The sequence below is a fragment of the Carcharhinus amblyrhynchos genome, chromosome 10 (genome assembly GCF_965287045.1).
Source record: "Carcharhinus amblyrhynchos chromosome 10, sCarAmb.v2.hapA, whole genome shotgun sequence".
NCBI classification, from domain to species: domain Eukaryota; kingdom Metazoa; phylum Chordata; class Chondrichthyes; order Carcharhiniformes; family Carcharhinidae; genus Carcharhinus; species Carcharhinus amblyrhynchos.
Genome location: NC_137333.1, coordinates 51379579 through 51400103, shown reverse-complemented (window position 1 = coordinate 51400103; position 20525 = coordinate 51379579). Strand labels below are relative to the sequence as shown.

Here is a 20525-nt window from a genome sequence, read left to right as displayed (position 1 = left end):
ATCCAGTGTTCTCACTTGAAGACAACCTATTTCTCAATCTGTCTGCAACTCGCCAGAGTCAGCGAGGTGAGTGCATACTGGCATGTGCTGCTTCAGTGGAACTGGTAGGCTGGGAAGTTTATGATTCGTGAAGTTGAAGAGCTGCAGTCGTGGCCAAGTCTTAGGCTGCTGCTCATAACACTCCTTCTTCGAGAATACTTCCTACGCTTGGCAGGAGATTGCCTACTTCTAAGCAGTCACTTCATTTGTCTTGCATGTCACTCACTTTTAGTGGCACTTCCCTGCAGCCAGCTTTCACCATGGCATGGAACCAGCTTATGTAGCTTCAACTTTCATTTCAGATGAAGAACAAGAGGATCAGCAATGCACAGAGCAGTGGCAAAAACAAAGCAAGCAGCACAAATTGCCTTTTCCTCAGCCAAGGACCACAGGGTCAAGGGGATGGACATAGAGATCCAGTGGGAAGAAGCCCGGACTTCCAACAACATGCCTGAGTATCTTTGCCCCATGAGTCCTGAATCAATTCTAACTTTAAAGTTCAGGCATGTGGCCCTGGTGTGTGGATTACCTGCAATGCAATGATAAATTATCACCTCCAACAACATGCCTGAGTATCTTTGCCCCATGAGACCCGAGCTCTCATTACAGGTTGTAACTGGTATCTACTGGCTCCTGGGACAAGACCTCCTTCCCAGTGGACCAGATAGACATACATTTCTAGTGGCTGTCAAGGTTCCTATGACTAAATGGCCAACTTTCCCCCCCAACTCCCAACCCTACCCTGGATCCCTGTCTGCCCCAAATTTTGTGTGATCTCTCTCTCATTCTGCAAGATTGGAGAGAAGGCAGAGTTATGAATGTTCAAAATGACTTGTGTGATTAACAGGGAAGGACAATACTTGTGGAATTTGACTGAGACATGAGCGTGAGAGGGCAATGGGTTGAAGGTGAGTGGGTTGCCTGCAGAGAGAAGAATGAGTGGTGTACTGAGCAAAGAATGTTGGGAAACTCAATGTGAGGTTTAGTATCTGAAATTGTTCCACCTTAACTTCTCTGCTAAGGTCTCATTGCACCGATTCTGGATGGGTGAACACGATGGTAAAGGGGGAACTGCTGGTACATTTGGGTTTGCAGCTCATTAAGCCAATTTAAATGCATGCAGATGCATTTAAATTGATGTTGTACCCACTTCAGGCACCATCCTGATGGTGGCCATTTTTGGCCCTTGGTAAAAGGGGAACTGGCGTGGAGGTGGGTGCAGATTACACTACTCGCCTCCAGCCCGAGTTTACCAAGTTTTTGCGCCCAAAAACAGGCATAACTTGATGGTAAAATTGGGCTCCTCAAGTTTGGATGATTCTTTCGTCAGAGCTGAGAAGAACTGGAAATAGGATGAAATTTATATGTTTGGGGGTGGGAGTTGGAGCTGGAGGAGCAGGATGTGGAGAGGATATTTACCCTTGTGGGAGAATCTAGATCTAGAGGTCACTGTATCAAAATAAGCAGTCACTATTTAAGCCAGAGCTGAGAAGAAATGTTTTCTGTCAGGGGGTAATGAGTCTTTGGAACTCCTTTCTTCAAAGGACTGTGGAAAGAAGGCCTTTGAATATTTTCCAGGCAGAGGTAGATACATTCTTGATAAACAAAGGGGGGAATGAAGGGTCACTGGGGATAGGTGAGAGGTTACAGTCAGATCATGATCTTACTGAATTGAATGTTGGAGCAGCCTTGAAGGGCTGAGTGACCTACTCCTACTCTAGTTTGTATGTCCATTATCCACCCACATTTCACTAGTGCAGAGAGTGTAAAGTCTTTCCTTATGATTTTTTTTGCAGTATTATTGTAACTGTTTCTTTCACTTGATCATTTTATTGTGAAATGAATCAAATAAGCAGTTGACAAGTAGTCACCATTCATCCTTGTGTTATAAACAGATAAACCTGGTTAGGGATGGTAATAGGTAATTGATATTATGCCTGCTGGAAACAGAATTAGACAGAAGCTATAGAGGAATACCCAACAGATCAGGCAGCTACTGTGGAGAACTAGAAGTTTTGCTGTTTAACTCTGCCAAGATCCCAACCTCAGCATCTCATGTTTTTCTGCGTATGTTTCAATGTGGTTGTTTTTTCCTCTTTGCAATTTTAAATTTCATTTGTATTATTCCTTGTGTTAAGGAGCAGCTGAAAACAGCACCAGACTCCTATTTTTGGACTGATACAAGCTGACCTACTAATTATTTCCAGGGATTTTAGTTGTTATTTTTCAGATTTCAAGTATCTGCCGTACAAAGTATCTGTTGGTTTCTGAAAGGGTTATTAATCACATGAGTTTAAAAATCACATGTACTGCAAGCTGCTAATCTCAGCCACGCAGGGGAAATATGAGAAAACCATAGGTCTCGATTAAAGCAAACCCAGATAAGAGTCAAGAACCATAAAACTCCTAGTTGCAAGGAAGGCCTCAGCACAGCATACACATAAGGCTTCTATTGAATTCTGTACAGCTTCAGCTTGTTAGTATCTGCTCTAACAAGGGACAATGAACATGTGTGGAAATGAGGGGTTGATATACTACTGGTTTGAAATATAGCTGTCATAATCATGCCTGGAAGGTAATAGATAAATAGAAAGAAATATGTGATAATAACGGTCCCTAATTTCCACTCTGGATCCCAACTTGTAGAGATTGTGAACTGCACATGCACATCAGGACAGACTGACATACACATTTAAAGTGCGCCAAGTTTAAACCTCTGGTTCTGTTTTTTTTTTAAAGCTGTCATGATGAAGCTCTGTGCTGCAAACTCTCCCTACTTCCTTTACTTGCCCCACTGATAGGTGAGTATTTACGACTGCAAGAAACTACAAGATGTTATGAATTAGCCCGGTCCATCACACAAACCAGCCTCCTGTCCATTGACTCCATCTACACTTGCCACTGCCTTGGAAAAGCAGCCACATAATCAAAGATCCCACGTACCCGGGATATACTCTCTTTCATCTGCTTCCATTGGGAAAAAGATACAAAAGTGTGAGATTACATACCAACCCACTCAAGGACTATTTCTTCCCTGCTGCCATCAGATTTTGAATGGACTGATTTTATATTAAGTTGATCTTTCTCTACATCCTAGCTATGATAGCAACACCATATTCTGCGCCCTTTCCTTTCCTTCACTCCTATGTACTCTATGAACGGTATGCTTCGCCTGTATAGTGTGCAAGAAACAATAGTGACAATAACAAATCAATCAAATCAATTCAAACAAAGACATTCTTTAGGTGGGTTAATTTTTTTTGTAAATAGGTTTTAAACATATGTAATGCACAGAAAGTGAAAGAGAGATTTATTTACAACCTTGTTATGGCATAATAATGCCAATGAAGAGTACATTCATATATAACGAAGTGGAATTGCAGATTTTGTAATAAGTTTCAACTAATGTTCATTTGGATTTTGCTATGTATTTTAAGCAGTGTTGTATATATCCCAATTCTAAGAGTCCCCTTGATGCAATGTTGATTCATCACAGTCACTAGTATAGGAAATATATTAGTTTACTCAAATATTTAGAATGACCCAAGAGTTTTGGTTGCCGCACTTACGCAAGGATATTTTGGCCTTGGAGGGAGTGCAGAGGAGGTTTACTAGGCTGATACTGGAGTTGAGGGGGTTGAACTATGAGGAGAGGCTGAATAAACTAGGCTTGTACTCGTTAGAGTTTAGAAGAATGAGGGGAGATCTCATTGAGACGTATAAGATGACGAATGGGATGGATAGGATAGAGGTGGAGAGGCTCTTCCCGCTCAGAAAGGACAGTAGGGCTAGAGGGCATAGCCTCAGGATAAAGGGGGGGGCAGTTTAGAATGGAGTTGAGGAGGAACTTCTTCACTCAAAGGGTGGTGAATATCTGGAATTCTCTGCCCGTTGAAGTGGTGGAGGCTGCCTCGCTAAATATTTTTAAGACGCGGGTTGATGGGTTTTTGATAAGCGAGGGGATTAAGGGTTATGGGGAGAGGGCGGGAAAGTGGAACTGAGCCACGACAGATCAGCCATGATCTTATTGAATGGCGGGGCAGGCTCGAGGGGCTAGATGGCCTACTCCTGCTCCTATTTCTTATGTTCTTATATAGGCTAGTCAAGGCCTATATACAAATAGTTATGGACAGACACATTCCATTACTGAAGGAAACAGTTCAAGAGGAGGAATAAATAGGCATGTAAAATTGAAGTGAGGTAAACCATGTAAAATGAACTCCAGGTGAAAATGCAGGACAGTATTAATGTTGAAAAGAATCATAGAGTTCTTATACTATGGAAGGAAGCCATTCGGCCCATTGAGCCTGACACTGTGTGACAAAAATCCCAACCTATCCCCACATATTTATCCTGCTAATCCCCCCCAAAACTAGGATTAATTTAACCAATCAACCCAACCCACGCCTTTTGATTGTGGGAATAAACCAAAGCACCCAGAGGAAACCTAAGCAGATACAGGAAGAACATGCAAAGTCCACACAGACAGTGACCCAAACCAGGATTTGAACCTAAGCCCCTGGCACTGTGTGGCAGCAGTGCTAACCACAACATGGAAGACAGCAAAATATACCAGAGTTTTATAAGGAGAAAAATGTGGAGGAGATTTGGTAAAATAATAAAGAATTTGAAAAACTAGTAAGGAGGTGCTTGCCAGACTTAAGATGAAGAGGGAGTGTCTAAGAACATGTGGTCATTTGGGCCATGTTTGGGTATATAGGGGTCCATCAGCAATATTAATGGAAGAGTGAAGACTGTTTCATATTCTATACTTTTCCATGCAGGCATAGAATGGCAAAAATTGCCCTGTTGGCTCTTTCTGCCTACCACGGGACTCAGTGGGTGAGGGACAGACCATGGAAAGGTCTGTTGACCTTGGGCAGGATTTTCTGGTTTTGAGGTGAGCGTGGCTGGAAAATCCCATCCAACATTACTGGAATTATATCTTTCTGCAAACTCTTACCAATTTTATCTTCATTACCTCCAATGCCATGACTGCTGTGAAGCTCCCTTTGCAATATAGAAAACAAGCATACCAGCATGGCAGGATCTGGTGAAATTAGTGACAACAAGATTTCAAAAAAATCAATTTCTTTAAGGTCACGTAGCATAGAGGCCACTTTTTTTGTGAAATTCAATTGGTAATCCACAGTTGTGAACGGTTTCCTTCCCCATACCTAGAGAGTGCACCAACTGGGTCACAGATGATCCAATCACCATCTACTTTATGCAAATAGCCCCAACCCCAGGAATTTAAATGGGTGAAGGAGCCAATATGTTTACTAGTGATCAGAAGACAGGATGAAGCTCCAAATCTCTCAGGGTCAAGATGCCCAAAGATAAATTGTAATTTGCTCAAAGGTCAATGATCTTAATATTTAATTGTCATGATCACAAAAGTGGACAAATTATTTCAATGTTCAAATGTCAGAGCAATTGATACTATGACACAAGATCAAAATTGGTTTAAGTTGCATCATTTTAAAAGAATCCTTGCAAATTTCATTGGTAAGCTTTCTTATTAAATAACGTGTATTATTTATGTGTTTGTAATTGTCTAACATTCTTTATTGCTTCTAATGTTTTGACATTTGGGAAAGAGAAATGATGGTGTTATCATTGAACCAGCTTTCAAACTAGCAATTTTTCAATGCCTTGAGTTGAAAAACAACTCTTCAAACTGGGCTGGAACAATGGAAATGAACACAAAATAAATGCATCTGCCTACACCAACTTATTAATAAGCACATTTGTCACAAATTGATATCAATGAAATTAAAGTGACTAAAACATGGCAAATAGAATAAAGTGACTTATATTTGCAACAGAGCTGTGTGTTCACTGACTGCACTTCACTGAGGAGATGGTGTGATGGATCTGTGGTTTTAAGCATGTATTTTTTTTTGGAGATGAACCATAACTGAAAAGGGAAAATGTAAAAAGAAAACTGAACCTTCCTGTTTCCAAGGAAACTAAAGTTGAAATAGATTAGAAACCAAAACTTGCTGGGAAGTTGAAACCAAATAAAAAGATGCAACGACATCTAAGCTCAGCTGATGATCCCAATGGTGCAGTATTGGCAATCTGAAAAGATGGAGGCCGGATCCACAGGCAAATGTACAGTTGCTGTTTGTGTTATTTGAAAGTAACTTCAGTAGATTGATGCCAGTGTAAGCAGAGTTGAAGAGATTCCGCAGATGGTGAATACTGTGCCTGTGGAACTGAAGTTGATTGGCGTGCTGCTGTGGGCTGGGGATAAGGCTACATCTCAAAATGAGAAGCTGGAATTCTTTCTTGAGAAAGACAGTTTTGGAAGGAAGTACGAGCAGGAGTAGGGATTCAAGCCATTGATTATGCTCTGCCATTCAATTTGGTAATAGCTGATCATCCACTTTCCCCACACTATCCCCATATCTCTTTTATATGTAATATGTAAGCTAATTTAATCTTACTTTGTGACTGAGCTTCCAAAGATTCGCAGCCTCTGAATTTAAAAAAAAAACATATTCTCATCACAGTCCTATATGTTTTTCCCTTATGTTGAAATTGTGTCACTTTGTTCTGGACTACCTAACCAGGGAAACCTCTTCCCTGCACCTACTCTGTCTATTCCTTTAAGTATTTTGTAAGTTTCACTGAGGTCACCTCTTATTCTTCAAACAACTCTAGAAAATACAGACTGTTTGCTCAAGCTCTCTTCATAGGACAGTACCTTCATTCCGGGAACAAGTGTAGTGAGCCTTTGCTGCACTCCCTCAATGACAATGATTCCCTTCCTAAGGCGAAGGGACCAAAACTGCACATGGTACTCCAGGTGCAGTCTAAGAGTGGTAACATACAAATGAAACAAGATTCTGCTATTCCTGTACTTAAATCCTCTTGCGATGAAAGCTAACACCATGGTCTTTCGTTGGACTTTGGCGCTGAGATTGATGGCATATATACTGAAAAGACTGCCAAGTAAATCTTCTGTTTAATTGGTAAATGTGCAAACCTGTCCTTTGGCCTGGCTGCAGTCCAATCATCTCCATTAACTCACCACAAGCAGATCAAACCTCTCTGCTACTCTCAAAATTCATATAGTGCCAGTAACTGAACTGGTTACTGTGAATTTCTTTGTCAGATTATATAGCCGTAACGTTACCTTGGGAGTTTACTTTTGCCCTGGATCATTATCCTCTGCCAGCACTGACTGACCAAGCAGCAATTCCTGAGCATCTGAAGGTATAAGTGCACAAAGGGGAGGGCTAGGGTGAGGGAAGTAGGTGTTGGGGGGGAATTAAAGTAGGAAGAGCAACTGTAGCTTGCTGATCACCCCAGACAGAGAGTTGATAGGGAATTGGGATTTGAGAAGGTGCATAAAGCATAAACATACCATCATATTGGATGGTTTCAGTTGTGTCTGTGCCAATTATACCAAACACCAATTACTCCAAGGAGGTGAGGACAGGCAGCCTACCTAGCTCCCAAAGCTTTGCTGCTACTCCCTCCTGTTCCTGCAACAGAGAGGTAGGGATGGCGATCAGCATCTACATCTCCCCCTCAGTTTTCTTCTCAGTCCCCACCACACTCCATTAACACAGAAAATGGAACATTCTGGAGACAATATTATTGTGACAATATAAATCAAAGGAGAAAGGAAACAAAAGTAACTTCAATCAAGTGCAGCAAATGGTGTACCTATTCCTGCATGGAGCACCCCCTTGTAGCTGAGGATGAGGCGGAGGCTCTATTGTTCCTGTCTCGGCTAACAGGGTTTTGTGGCAGGGTTGGTTGCTGAATTGAAGGAACTGAGGAGATGACGGAATAATGCCCTGAGGTCCCTGAGGAAAAGCCCCCTTATTGGCCTTTCTGAATTCCTGAGCCCTTACGTGCTGCCCTTCAATGCTGGACCAGCCAGGGACACTGCTGGTATCCACCTCATGCAACCCTACCCTCCTGCACCCATACACTTCTGCACCTACATACCCCTGCACCCACAACCTCCTGCATCCACCTACCCCTGCACTCACGTTCTCCTAAACTCATATCCCCCTGCATACGTGTCCACTTGCACCTACATACATCTGCAGCTAGATCCTCCTGCTCACCTTCTCTACCACCTCCAGCAAATGCCTTTTGGATTCCTGGTAGGGTTTTATTTGACCTCAGGTTGGTAACAAAATGTCCCATCTTTTGGCCAGAGCCTAATGAGGACTGTCACGGTGTCCATCTATCTTTTCCAGGGCAGGCCATTTAAACATAGAGTGGCAAACCTCATCATTGCTGCCAGTCACCTTTTCAAGAGGCCCTCCCAAGTCTATTTCCCACGCCCAGGCCACTCCTGGAACCTCTGATTGGTGCAGGATCTGGCCTGCAGGCCAATTGGCATACCTACATTTGAAAGATATGTCATGTTAGAATCATGAGCACAAGATGGGATCAAGACCTGGACCAGTTCCCTGGGCATGTTCTCAACCCATAAATGAGATCCAGCCCCAAATCTCTTTCACATTGAACTGCAACCTCCCCCCCCCCACCCCCTCCTTTCCTGCCATGACAGCCTTTATGCATCCATTGGTTTCCCTGAGGTAAGATTAGCTGTGACGTTTTTTGCGTTTCAATTTGCAGCTCACCTCACTGCAGGAGCTGCTTTAGATCAGGCTTCTCCTTTGCTGCTTTCCCAAGCTTCCTATTAGTGCCTCGGTTAGAGCCATGCTGAAGTGCTCCTAAGTAAACTTTTATCCAGTTACGCATGAGTCTTTTCCCATACCTAAAGCTTTGGTTCAAAAATTTTCTTTAGTTTATTTCCCATTCCTGAGTTTTAGCAATTTTAACTCTGCAATTAAAAACATTTTGAAGAGATTTGCTGCACAAAGGCTGATGACAGACTACCCAGTTAGCAGCAAAGTTATTTATACCTGGAGCAAATCCACATACCCCTGATTATTGCAGCAGGGAGCAGAGGTCACGCTGAGCTGAAAGCCAAATATGATGTGCACTGGTGGATGACTTCAAATCAATTATGGGAAGCCACGGCATTGACAGATAAATCAGGCGCTGATTCTCTTGAACTGATTTAACATGCCTACTTTTCTCATTTCTATCCTGCTCACAGATTAGACTTTTATTGCTCCCACCAAGAGGTCATTATAGAGTAGTTTGGAGATCACAGCTATGATGTGAACATTCGAAACAGGGCAGACAGCCGAGACTCCTCTGTGATTTATGTGGGTGGGGAAAAAGGAGTTATTAAGGAATTACAGCTTCAGAAATAATATTGTGTTATTGCGCAAAGCTTTTTGAGTAGGTGACTAAGTGCTTGTTTCAGTTAATAACAGGCTCTTCAGCTTTTAAGGATGTTGTTACTGTCAATACCAGAAGTAGCGATTAAGGCTTCAGTAAAGATACATTACAAATTCTGAAATTAGTGTAAAGTACTTTGCCATATTAACATATCTGTGTATTTAAAAATAGTAATTACATTTTTATATATATATATATATATATATATATATATGTGTGTGTATATATATAATCATGGACAGGACATACCTGCTCTCACATTGCTCATAATCAGTGTGTTTTATCTGGAAAGAGGGGTGTGTATTCCAATTAAATAATTCAGCAGCAAGCTTTCTTGGGTTTAAATTATGAAAAGATTTATTTATTCTCCTGCATCTCTCGGAATTGATACAATGTCACACAGTCAGTCTCATAATCCATGCATGCAGACATACACACATAAAAATTGGATGCAGGAAAAGATAGTGCACGTTTACAGATCATGGTTAATTCAGTCTCTGATTTATAATTTCCATTCTCCCACATGGCAGGTTTATTGAATGGTTTCAATGATTTAAAGTAAGTGTCTTGGAAAGTGAAGTGTTCGTAACAAGTTGCAAGGTTCTCAAATAAACTTTAAATTGGAAGAGGTTAATTAGTTTGGCTGCTTGATGACTTGCTGACATTTTAAGAGACTGGCCCTGAGACTGACAAGTGATGGTTCTCAAAAGGCAAAAATGACACAGCCTTTCTCAGAAGCTATTGTGTCTTGGGTATTTTTTATAGCCTGCCCTGGTCTCTTCTGGATCTTGGGATAATAAAGTATCTCAATATCAGAAACCAGATTTGGTCACATGCTTAACAGCCATTGTCCATCCAGAATGGCTAAAAGGCTGTGGATGTACAATAGGGGCTAATTAGTTAGTGGATAATTGGACTCATCACCTTTCTCTTGTTAAATGCAAACCTGGAGACATAGGTCAGGATTTTACCGGCTTGCCACACCCAACGACGTTCACACTTGATTTCTCGGTTCTCGCAATCTTGCAGGAGCTGGAATTCTGGTGAGGTCAGCTTCTCACCAGAAATGGGTGCGAGGCTGAATAAATTGTTCAATTTTACTACAATATGAATTTCAATGTGATTAGTGTACTTGGTGCTCAATCATCTGGGAGCACTTGCCTTTATGGCCTCACCAGGAGATGCTCTCTCCACTGAGGAAAACGGCTGCCCCCCATGAATGGGTAGCAGTCATGTTAGCCTCGCTGATGGAACGAGGCCAACATGACTGGCCTTGGAGAGGCTGAGGGCAAGGGATGCTGCTTGGGCAGTGCCAGCTTGACAGTGTCAGCCTGGAACCTTGGCGTGCCCACCAGGCACCTTGGCACTGCCCACTGGGCAGTACTGAGGGCTACGAGGCACAGCTTATAGAGGCAGAGAGATTGGGGTGAGGCCTTTTGGGGCAGGGCTTATAGGGAAGGAGATTATAGGAGCAGGAGAATGGGATGGGTCTTATAGTGGTAAGCCTGTGAAGGCAGGGCTTGAAGGGGTGGCCTGAGCAGGAAAGGAAGGGTGCTGCTGCGTTCTGCAGGCAATTGGATCGAGGAGGGGAGGGGACTTCTGTGCACTATGCCTGCGATCAGATTGGGAGAGAGGGGGTCCACTGCTGCTCTGCACTGACTGCTTGGGGGGTGGGGGTGGGAGGGGTGCTGTTCTGCATCGTGATTGTTTTGGGGGGGCCCGATCTGTCTGGGAGACATCCCGGGCGGTGTGGGTCTTGCAATTGGCTGCAGGGCCCTGTAATTATGGGATGGGGGGTAGTTATTTCAGGTTGCCAGCAGCAACAGGAGGCTGGCAGCTCTCTCCGCCTGTCAGGCCTCTGCTGCTGCTGTTGCACATGTGCAGAATCAGAGATCTGCACTTCCTCTGCAGGCTGGTTGGTGAATTAAGCGCAGCCCACCGCCTGCAGCAGTTAGAAATGGTCTAGACCATTTTTTCATACGCTATGCACACAAGATTGGGTATAAGATCTCACCCAAAAAATGGATCAGGAACCTCTCCCATTTTCACATGAGCTGGACACATAGTATCATTCTTGTAAAATTCCACCCACAGAGTCCAGTACCCCACTGGCTCTGCATTTCTGTAAGCTTCAAACAATGGCAGGTTTGCATTTCACATTCAACTCGGTACATTCATTCCAAAGGATGGGAGCGTTTGGATGGTGGCAGTATCCATGATGAGTCAATTTACAGCTTTCTGGAAACTTAGTAGTCTGTGTTGAAGAAGCAAAGGTCATCTGACCCCTTGGCCGCCACCTTAACAGTTCATTAGTGTCAGTTTTACACAGAGAAAAGACAGTTCCAGATGTGTTCAGTCCATGTGTAAAGTTGTGAATATGACACGCCTTTATTAGGCATGACAATATTTATATAACCATATTTATTACACAAACATCTAATGTAGCAAATGTTTTGATTTGAACAGATAAAAGTTAATTCTGCACAACATTTTATTTTTCTCATGGGCAGAATTCAACTCCCCCAGGTGAAGTATACGCCACCCCTCTCCCAGTGCAGGGAGGAGTGGGAGAGGTGGGGTGGGGGTGGCGTATACTCCTATAAGTGCATTTTTTTTGGTGCATACCTGCAATTTCATGATTGGCAGGTGGCATCAGATGGTCCATATTCTCTTGTGCCAACTGAGGCCCTGAAGTGTCCAATTATTGACAATTTAAGAGCTACTTTCCCTCTCCATCGCAATTTCATGGGCAGGGACTGACGCTGGCAATGAGTGGGAAACCCAACAGTTAACATGGCTCAGACCTTCAGTGAGAAAGAGGTGGTGCCTCTTTTATGGGACCCTATTTTAACATGAGGCTCCCAGTGAAACTGCGAACACATCATTTTTTCCTACCCCACTCCACCCCCGTCCCCTCTCCACCCTGATTCCCATTCCCCAATCCCAGCAAACAGTAAATCATTGGGGGACCATGGGAGTAGATGTTAGGCCTGGCCCACATATGCACGTGGGCTCACATACTAGATGTAAAATCCAGTGCTTGAATGTCGTCTTTTATCCACATCTCTGGCTCAGAGGATACATTGAAGAGAATTATTCCAAGAGCTCTTATCCATTCTAGTCTCCAGTTTGCCACAATTAGATGCACAAAAGCATTTCTGTGCACTGTAATTTTATATTTTCCCTTGTGTATAACCACCTAGCACTAAATAACTCAAAGAATATTGACCCCGACAACAGCCCCGCAGTACTCCTGAAGATTTATGACCCAGAAGTAGCTGAGTTCCTCGCTTAGCTGCTTCAGTGAAGTTACAATACTGGCACCCAACCAACAAAGTGGAAAATTGCCTAGGTATGACTTATCCATCAAAAGCAGGACAAATCTAATCTGGCCAATTACTGTCCCATCAGGTAATCTCAATCATCATCACATTGACAGAAGGTTAATTGATAGTGCTGTCAAGCAGAATTTAGTCAACAATAATCTATTTGCTATTGCTCAGTTTGGGTTCTGCCAGGACCACTTGAGTGGAGATCTTAGTACAGCCCTATTCCAAACATGGAGAAAAGAGCTGAATTCTAGAGGTGAGGTGAGGGTGACTGCCCTTGACATCACTGGCAATATTTGACCAAGTGTGCATCATGGAGCCCTGTAAAAGTGAAGGAATTGGGGATCTAGGAGAATACTCTCCATTGGCTGGTGTCAGACCTAATGCCAAGGAAGATGGTTACATTTGAGTGGCATTGAGCTTCAGGGCATTGTTTCAGGAGTTTTTTTAGGACACTGTCCTCGACCAAGCATTTTCAGCTCTTCACCAATGATTTTCCCTTCATCATAAGGTCAGAGGTCAGGCTGTTCACTGATGTTAAGGATCTCACTGATATTAAATGTGAGGGTATCCTGAAACCCCGAAGGATACCTTGGAACACTAGTTCTTAGTGGTGTATATTTTCAATTTGATACACTGAGAAAACAGATATGCAAACCAGGGAGGAATAGTGCAGTCAATGTAGGATCTATTAATAAATAATATTTATTAACTTACAGTGGCACAGTGGTTAGCATTACTGCCTCACAGCGCTACGGGCTCGGGTCATTGTTTGTGTGGAGTTTGCACAATCTCCCCCTGTCTGCTCTGGTTTCCTCCCACAGCCTAAAGATGTTCAAGTTAGATTGATTGGCAATTTACTGTGGCCAAAGTATCGGGGGATTAGCAAGGTAAATATATGGGGTTATGGGGAATGATTATGGTTGGTGCAGACTTGATGGGTCAAATGGCCTCCTTCTGCTCTATAGGGATTCTATGATTCTATAATTCTATGAAAAGCACACAACAAGAAGAACTATAATACACTAACACCTATCTACACCGATGGCTATACACACACAGTATTACATGAGCTTATCCCTTTGTTGCCAACTACCTATGTTTCCTGAACTCTGAAGTGTCCTTTGTTCCCAAACAACATTCAATATTATATAACTCTAAGCTGAATCCAGCAGATAATTACCCTGCACAGGTTATTTATCTACATTTGGGAAAATTGTCTTTAGTTTCAATGAAGGTAAAATCTCCTTAGTTTGAGTTTTGAATTTAAACCGGCTGCCCTTTTAGCAGCAACTTGTTTTCAGAGGAGACTGTTTTCTGCAGCTGGGTGTGGCTCCTGCTTTTGTGTGCCTTTCTCCAGTTATTGTGCTACGGATATATCATTATTTCCCTTTGGTATTACCTGCCCTGTGAACCAGGCTTTTAGCATATAAGTGACATTTTCCTTATCTCTCCACTTTGAAATTTCCTCTTCTATATCCCATTGTTTTCCCTTAGTCATTTCTCACTGGTATCCCTTCAGTCAGCTAACCTTATCAATTCCCCTTTTTATTTATCCCAATTTCATTTTTTAGTCTTAATTTTCCCCAATTCCTAATACAGTTGATTGCAAAATCTCCCAGATTAGAACCGTAGAATTCCTACAGTGGAGAAGGAGGCCATTCAGCCCATCAAGTCTGTACCGACCACAATCCCCACCCATGCCCTATTCCCATTTACTCTACCTAGTGCCCCCTCACACTAAGGGGCAATTTAGCATGGCCAATCCACCTAACCCCGTACATCTTTGGACTGTGAGGAGAAACTGGAGCATCCGGAAGAAAACATATAAACTCCACACAGACAGTGACCCAAGCCGGGAATTGCACCTGGGTCCCTGACACTCTGTGCCACCATGGGCCCGATTTTACCATTTTTGTTCGAAGTGCCAATTCTGGGCGTAGTACAGATCCAACTTAGAAATTCACTTTCAGGCGCTCCCAAACGCTCTCAGCTATCTCCAGTCCGATTTGCTCTGTGGGTGGAGCTTAGCACAGCCAGAACGATTGGAGCGCTGAACCGCACGTGTGCAGTTAGAAACAAAAATTGGAAAAAGCGTGCCCGTGTCAGGTTGCTCCCGAGCTGCAGAAAGTGGAGAAAGTGGCCTGGGAGCAAAAAGCAGGAGCAAGGGTATATCTCGGGGGGAGGAGGGAGGTGGGTAAGATGTATCGTCGGGGGGGGTCGGGGGGGGCTGCAGATGGATCTCGGGGCGGGGGGGGGGGGGGCAGACTGATCTCTGGTCGGGGGGGCTGGAAGGGGGGGTTCACTGCCACTCTGCGGGTGATTGGTGGGGAGGGAGGGGGCAGGGGTGGCGATCAGTCTGGGTAGTGGGGCGGGTGGATAAAAGGGGCAATGATGTGTGTGGGTAGTGGGGGGGGTGGATAAGGGACACACACACACACACACACACACACACACACACATATCACTGCCCCCCTTATCCACACCCCCTACCTCCCAGACCGATCGCCACCCCTGCCCTCCTTTCCCCCTACCGATTGCCCGCAGATTGGCAGCGGACCCTTCTGTCCCCCCACCAGAGATCCATCTGCCCCCCCCACCCCAACCCCCCCAACTACTGGAGATCCATCTGACCTGCCTCCCTCCTCCCACCTTCCCCAAAACAACAATCTGGCCTCACTCCCCCCCCCGACAACGAACTTGCGCCACTCCCCCCATGCCCCGCTCCCCCCCCCACCCCCCACCTCACAGAGAATGGTGTGGCCTCAGTCCCCCTCCCCTCCAGAAGAACATTTGACCCCCCACCCCCCCCACTACCAGACGATGATCAGCCCTCCCCCCACCCCCCAGCATGGCGAGGGAGGGAGAGGGATAGAGGAGCCGGGCCCCGAAGGCTCTGTGTACCCTCCCCCTGCGGGATTTACCATTGAATCCAAAACCTTTCCTCAATGGCTTAACTGGCAAACCGGTGATGGTGAAGTTAAAATGGGGAATGGAATACAAGGGCTACTTGGTATCAGTCGATGGATATATGAACGTGCAGCTGGCGAACACAGAAGAATATATTGATGGTGCTTTAGCGGGTCACCTTGGTAAAGTGTTACACCTTATTAGAAATGTCCTGTACATTAGAGGAGTTGAGGAAGTGGAAGAAGATGGGGAAATGTGAGAGTAACATTTCATTTTATTTGAAGAATAACAGTGTGTAGAAACTTTGAGTACTTTTTTTTATATTCAGCCACTCGAATACGCTGTATTTGAATTTGCACTGACTAGATCAGGGGTTTGTACTGTGCTGCAAAGTGTAGATGACAAACTAGAATTTAATTGTAGACAACTGTTCTCTGAATATGTTCAAATGTGAATTCAGGTGTAAGTTGAACCAGTAAAACTAGTTTTCAATCTGAAAAAAACCAGACACCAATCAGCCCTCCCCCCCACCACCAGACACCGATCAGCCCTCCCCCCCCACCACCAGACACCAATCAGCCCTCCCCCCCCACCACCAGACACCAATCAGCCCTCCCCCCCCACCACCAGACACCAATCAGCCCTCCCCCCCACCACCACCACCACCACCAGACAGTGATCAGCCCTCCCCCCCACCACCAGACATCGTTCAGCCCTTCCCTCCCGCCCCCCCCACCACCAGACAACGATCATCTCCCCCACCCGAAATATATCTGACCCGCCGCCTCCTCCTCCTCTCCAACCAGACAACGATCTGATCTCACTCTCCTCCTCCCTCCTCCAACCAGAGAATGATCTGACCCGCCTCCACTCCCACCCCCACCACTGATCTGAGTCAGAGAGCCGTTGAAACACTGAACGTGCTCTTCAGAGGCTGGAGCACCCGCGTTAGACTTTTTTTCAGCAGTTCCCTAACAGCGTGGTTTCAGATTGGTAAGGGGGGAAATGCTGATAGAGTTGGGCGGGCAGTTCATTAATTCAATTTAAATGCATGCACCCGATTTGGGTGCGGAACGGATCCGCGCCATTCGCAGGTCTTGGTAAAGAGGCGATATGCGTGGACTTGGGTGCAGATCACTGTAAAGGCCTCAAACCCGACCTTACCACGATTTCGTGCCCAAAAACGGGTGCAAATTGTTGGTAGAATCGGCCCCATGTTGCATTTAAGTGGATGGATGGAAAGAACAAAGAAAGAACAAAGAACAAGACAGCACTGGAACCAGGCCCTTCGGCCCAACAAGCCCGCACCGCCATATTAACAATGTGCTTTTCCTCCTCCACCCTTGACCCATGTCTATGCCTCTGGCACCCACATTGGAAACCAATGGAATGGATATGACCAGTCATGACAGGTATCCCATTATCCCAGAATCCACCAGAATTTAGCTTCCTGGGCTGTGGGAATGCCAGCCAGAAAACATTATTGGGTTGATTAGCTGTCTCCTGGGCTGGGGCTGTTCATATTCAGGCACTTTGATTATAGGCAAATATGGCAAAGTAAATGAAAAATTAGAAATGTAAAACAGCAAAGGGGGTAATAGCTCAATCCTAACTGCTACAGACCAATTTATATTTTACTCTGCCTTTCTAAAGTGATGGAAAGGATTGTCTATAAGCAGCTAACCTTTTTAGGTACTGACAACATTTTGTCAGATATGCAGTCTGGTTTTCGCGTAGGACATGGATGCATTACAGTTGCATTGAAAGTCTAAATGATATTATAACTGCCTTGGATAAGAAACAAAGCTTTGCTGCTATCTTTATTGATCTATCCAAGATACTTGACGGCGTAGTTCATTCTAGTCTGAAAAGATTGAGGGACATTGGTTTTAATAAGGATTGTCTTGTATGGTTCATTAACCACCTTTTCTAATTGTATTCAGTATGTTAAATCAAATAGACTTTTTTCTGGTCCTCTTACTGTTAAAAAATGTATCCCACGGGATTCCATTTTAGGCCCAGTCTTTTCTCTATTTGTATCTTTGAAACTATGAAGCTGGGCTTGCGCTTAACATAAAAAAGGATAGCAAGAGTTTTTATAAATATATAAAAAGGAAGAGGCTGGCTAGGGTGAACGTTGGACCCTTAGAGGATGAGAAGGGGGACTTAGTGGTAGGGGATGGGGATATGGCTGAGGTCCTGAATAACTTTTTTGTTTCTGTCTTCACGGAGGAGGACGTGAATAATTTGCTGGGTGTTAGAGATGGAAAGGTGGTAGGACTGGAGGGTCTTAATGACATTACTGTTACTAGAGAGGAGGTGCTCGACAGACTGGAGGGACTGATTGTGGACAAGTCGCCAGGACCGGATGGAATGCATCCGAGGGTTCTGAAAGAAATGGCGGAGGTGATAGTGGATGCCTTGGTGGTTATTTTCCAAACGTCGCTGGATTCCGGGGAAGTGCCGGAAGATTGGAAAACGGCTAATGTTACGCCGTTGTTTAAGAAGGGTGCCAGGCAAAAGGCAGGGAATTATAGGCCGGTTAGTTTAACGTCTGTTGTAGGTAAAATGTTAGAACCCGTCATCAAGGAGGAAATAGCGAGGCATCTTGAGAGGAATTGCTTGATAGAGCAGACGCAGCACGGTTTCGTTAAAGGGAAGTCGTGTCTGACAAATTTACTGGAGTTCTATGAGGATGTGTCTAGGGCGGTGGATAGAGGAGAGCCGGTGGATGTGGTCTTTCTGGATTTTCAGAAGGCGTTTGACAAGGTACCTCACAGGAGGTTATTGCAGAAGGTCAGGGGACAGGGAGTTGGGGGTAGGGTGTTAGCGTGGATAGAGGACTGGTTGTCAAATAGGAGGCAGAGAGTGGGGGTCAATGGGTGCTATTCGGATTGGCGGATGGTGACTAGTGGAGTGCCTCAGGGGTCGGTGCTGGGGCCTCAGCTATTCACCATTTATATAGATGATCTGGAGGAGGGAACCGAGTGTATGGTGTCGAAATTTGCTGATGACACCAAGATTGGAGGAAAGGCAAATTGTGCGGTGGGTGTGGAGAGTCTGCAGAAGGATCTAGATAGGCTGGGCGAATGGGCCAGGAAATGGCAAATGGAATTTAATGTTGGCAAGTGCGAGGTGGTCCACTTTGGTAGGAATAATGGTAGGAAGGATTATCACTTACGTGGCGAAAAACTGCAGCAGGCGACGGTGCAGAGGGACCTTGGGGTCCTTGTGCATGAGTCGCAAAATCCCAGCTTGCAGATGCAGCAGGTGGTCAGGAAGGCGAATGGGACGCTGGCCTTCATAGCGAGGGGGATTGAATATAACAGTAGGGAGGTCTTGCTGCGGCTGTATAGGGCATTGGTGAGGCCGCAGCTGGAGTACTGTGTGCAGTTTTGGGCGCAAGGATATTTTGGCCTTGGAGGGAGTGCAGAGGAGGTTTACTAGGCTGATACCGGAGTTGAGGGGGTTGAGCTATGAGGAGAGGCTGAATAAACTAGGCTTGTACTCGTTAGAGTTTAGAAGAATGAGGGGAGATCTCATTGAGACGTATAAGATGATGAATGGGATGGATAGGATAGAGGTGGAGAGACTCTTCCCGCTCAGAAAAGATAATAGGACTAGGGGGCACAGCCTCAAGATAAAGGGGGGCAGTTTAGTACGGAGTTGAGGAGGAACTTCTTCACTCAAAGGGTGGTGAATCTCTGGAATTCTCTGCCCGTTGAAGTGGTGGAGGCTACCTCGCTAAATATTTTTAAGACGCGGGTTGATGGGTTTTTGATAAGAGAGGGGATTAAGGGTCATGGGGAGAGGGCGGGAATGTGGAACTGAGCCACGACAGATCAGCCATGATCTTATTGAATGGCGGGGCAGGCTCGAAGGGCTAGATGGCCTACTCCTGCTCCTATTTCTTATGTTCTTAAATATCTGTATACAGATGATCTAATTTTATATTCTGTAAGTGCATCTATTCCTTCTGTTTTCACAACTTGTATCTCAGTATTGCTAATGTACAATGGGCATTTTGTGATCTTCATCTTCCACTGAACTCAACTACAGGCAAGTTTATGCTGATTAATAGGAAACAGTCATACTTTACCTGAGATTACAACATGTCACATGTGTTAACTCTGAACTTGAACAAGTTTCCACTTACACATATCTCAGAACCTGGCTGGACAACGCTTTGATTTTAAATTCCCGCATTGACATTTTACCAGTCGAGGTTAAGTAGAGACTTGGTTTTCTGGATGGCAATAAGTCCTGCTTTACTCACTCCACCACATACACTATAGTTCAGATATCTATCCTGCCTGTTTTTGATGACAGTGACCTCATTCATAAAATGACCTCCAAAATCTCTCTTGATAAGTTACATGTCCTCTTTCATTCTGCAGTTAGACTCGTGACTTTTTCACACCCATTACTGTGAGCTGTGCACAAAGACAGAAAATGCTGGAAAACCTCAGCAGGTCTGACAGCATCTGTGGAGACAGAACAGAGTTAATGTTTTGAGCTGAGCTGTGACGAAGTGCCATCCAGCCTTGAAACATTAACACTATTCTCTCTTCACAGAAGGTGTCAGATCTTCTGAGATTTTCCAATAGTTTCTGCATTTGGTTCAAATTCTAACATCCACAGTAATTTGTTTTTATCTAAACTGTGATCTGTACTCCATGATTGACTGGTCCTCATTACACACAAAGCATCAACTCCAGTGGCTCCTGTTAACTTACTGAATTTTGCCCGGTAAAATACCTGCTGATTTGAAAGGTTTATTACATTTTAATTTCTCTTCTAATAGTTTGAGGTCATGTGACTCAATCAGATTGACCTCTCCACAGTGAGATTAGCCGTTGGTCATAATTCATTTCAGTTTGCAGCTGTCAATGTCTGTAATGAGGCACAACTAAAACTGAAGCAAACTAATTTTACATTCATAGATTCCTCTTGCTAAAGTGT

General features: G+C 44.4%; 1 pseudogene; it reads left to right on the top strand.

The window, feature by feature from the left end:
* The first annotated feature begins 14547 nt into the window (after positions 1-14547).
* On the top strand, positions 14548-15822 carry LOC145349284 (small nuclear ribonucleoprotein F pseudogene; annotated as a pseudogene).
* Positions 15823-20525: the final 4703 nt, after the last annotated feature.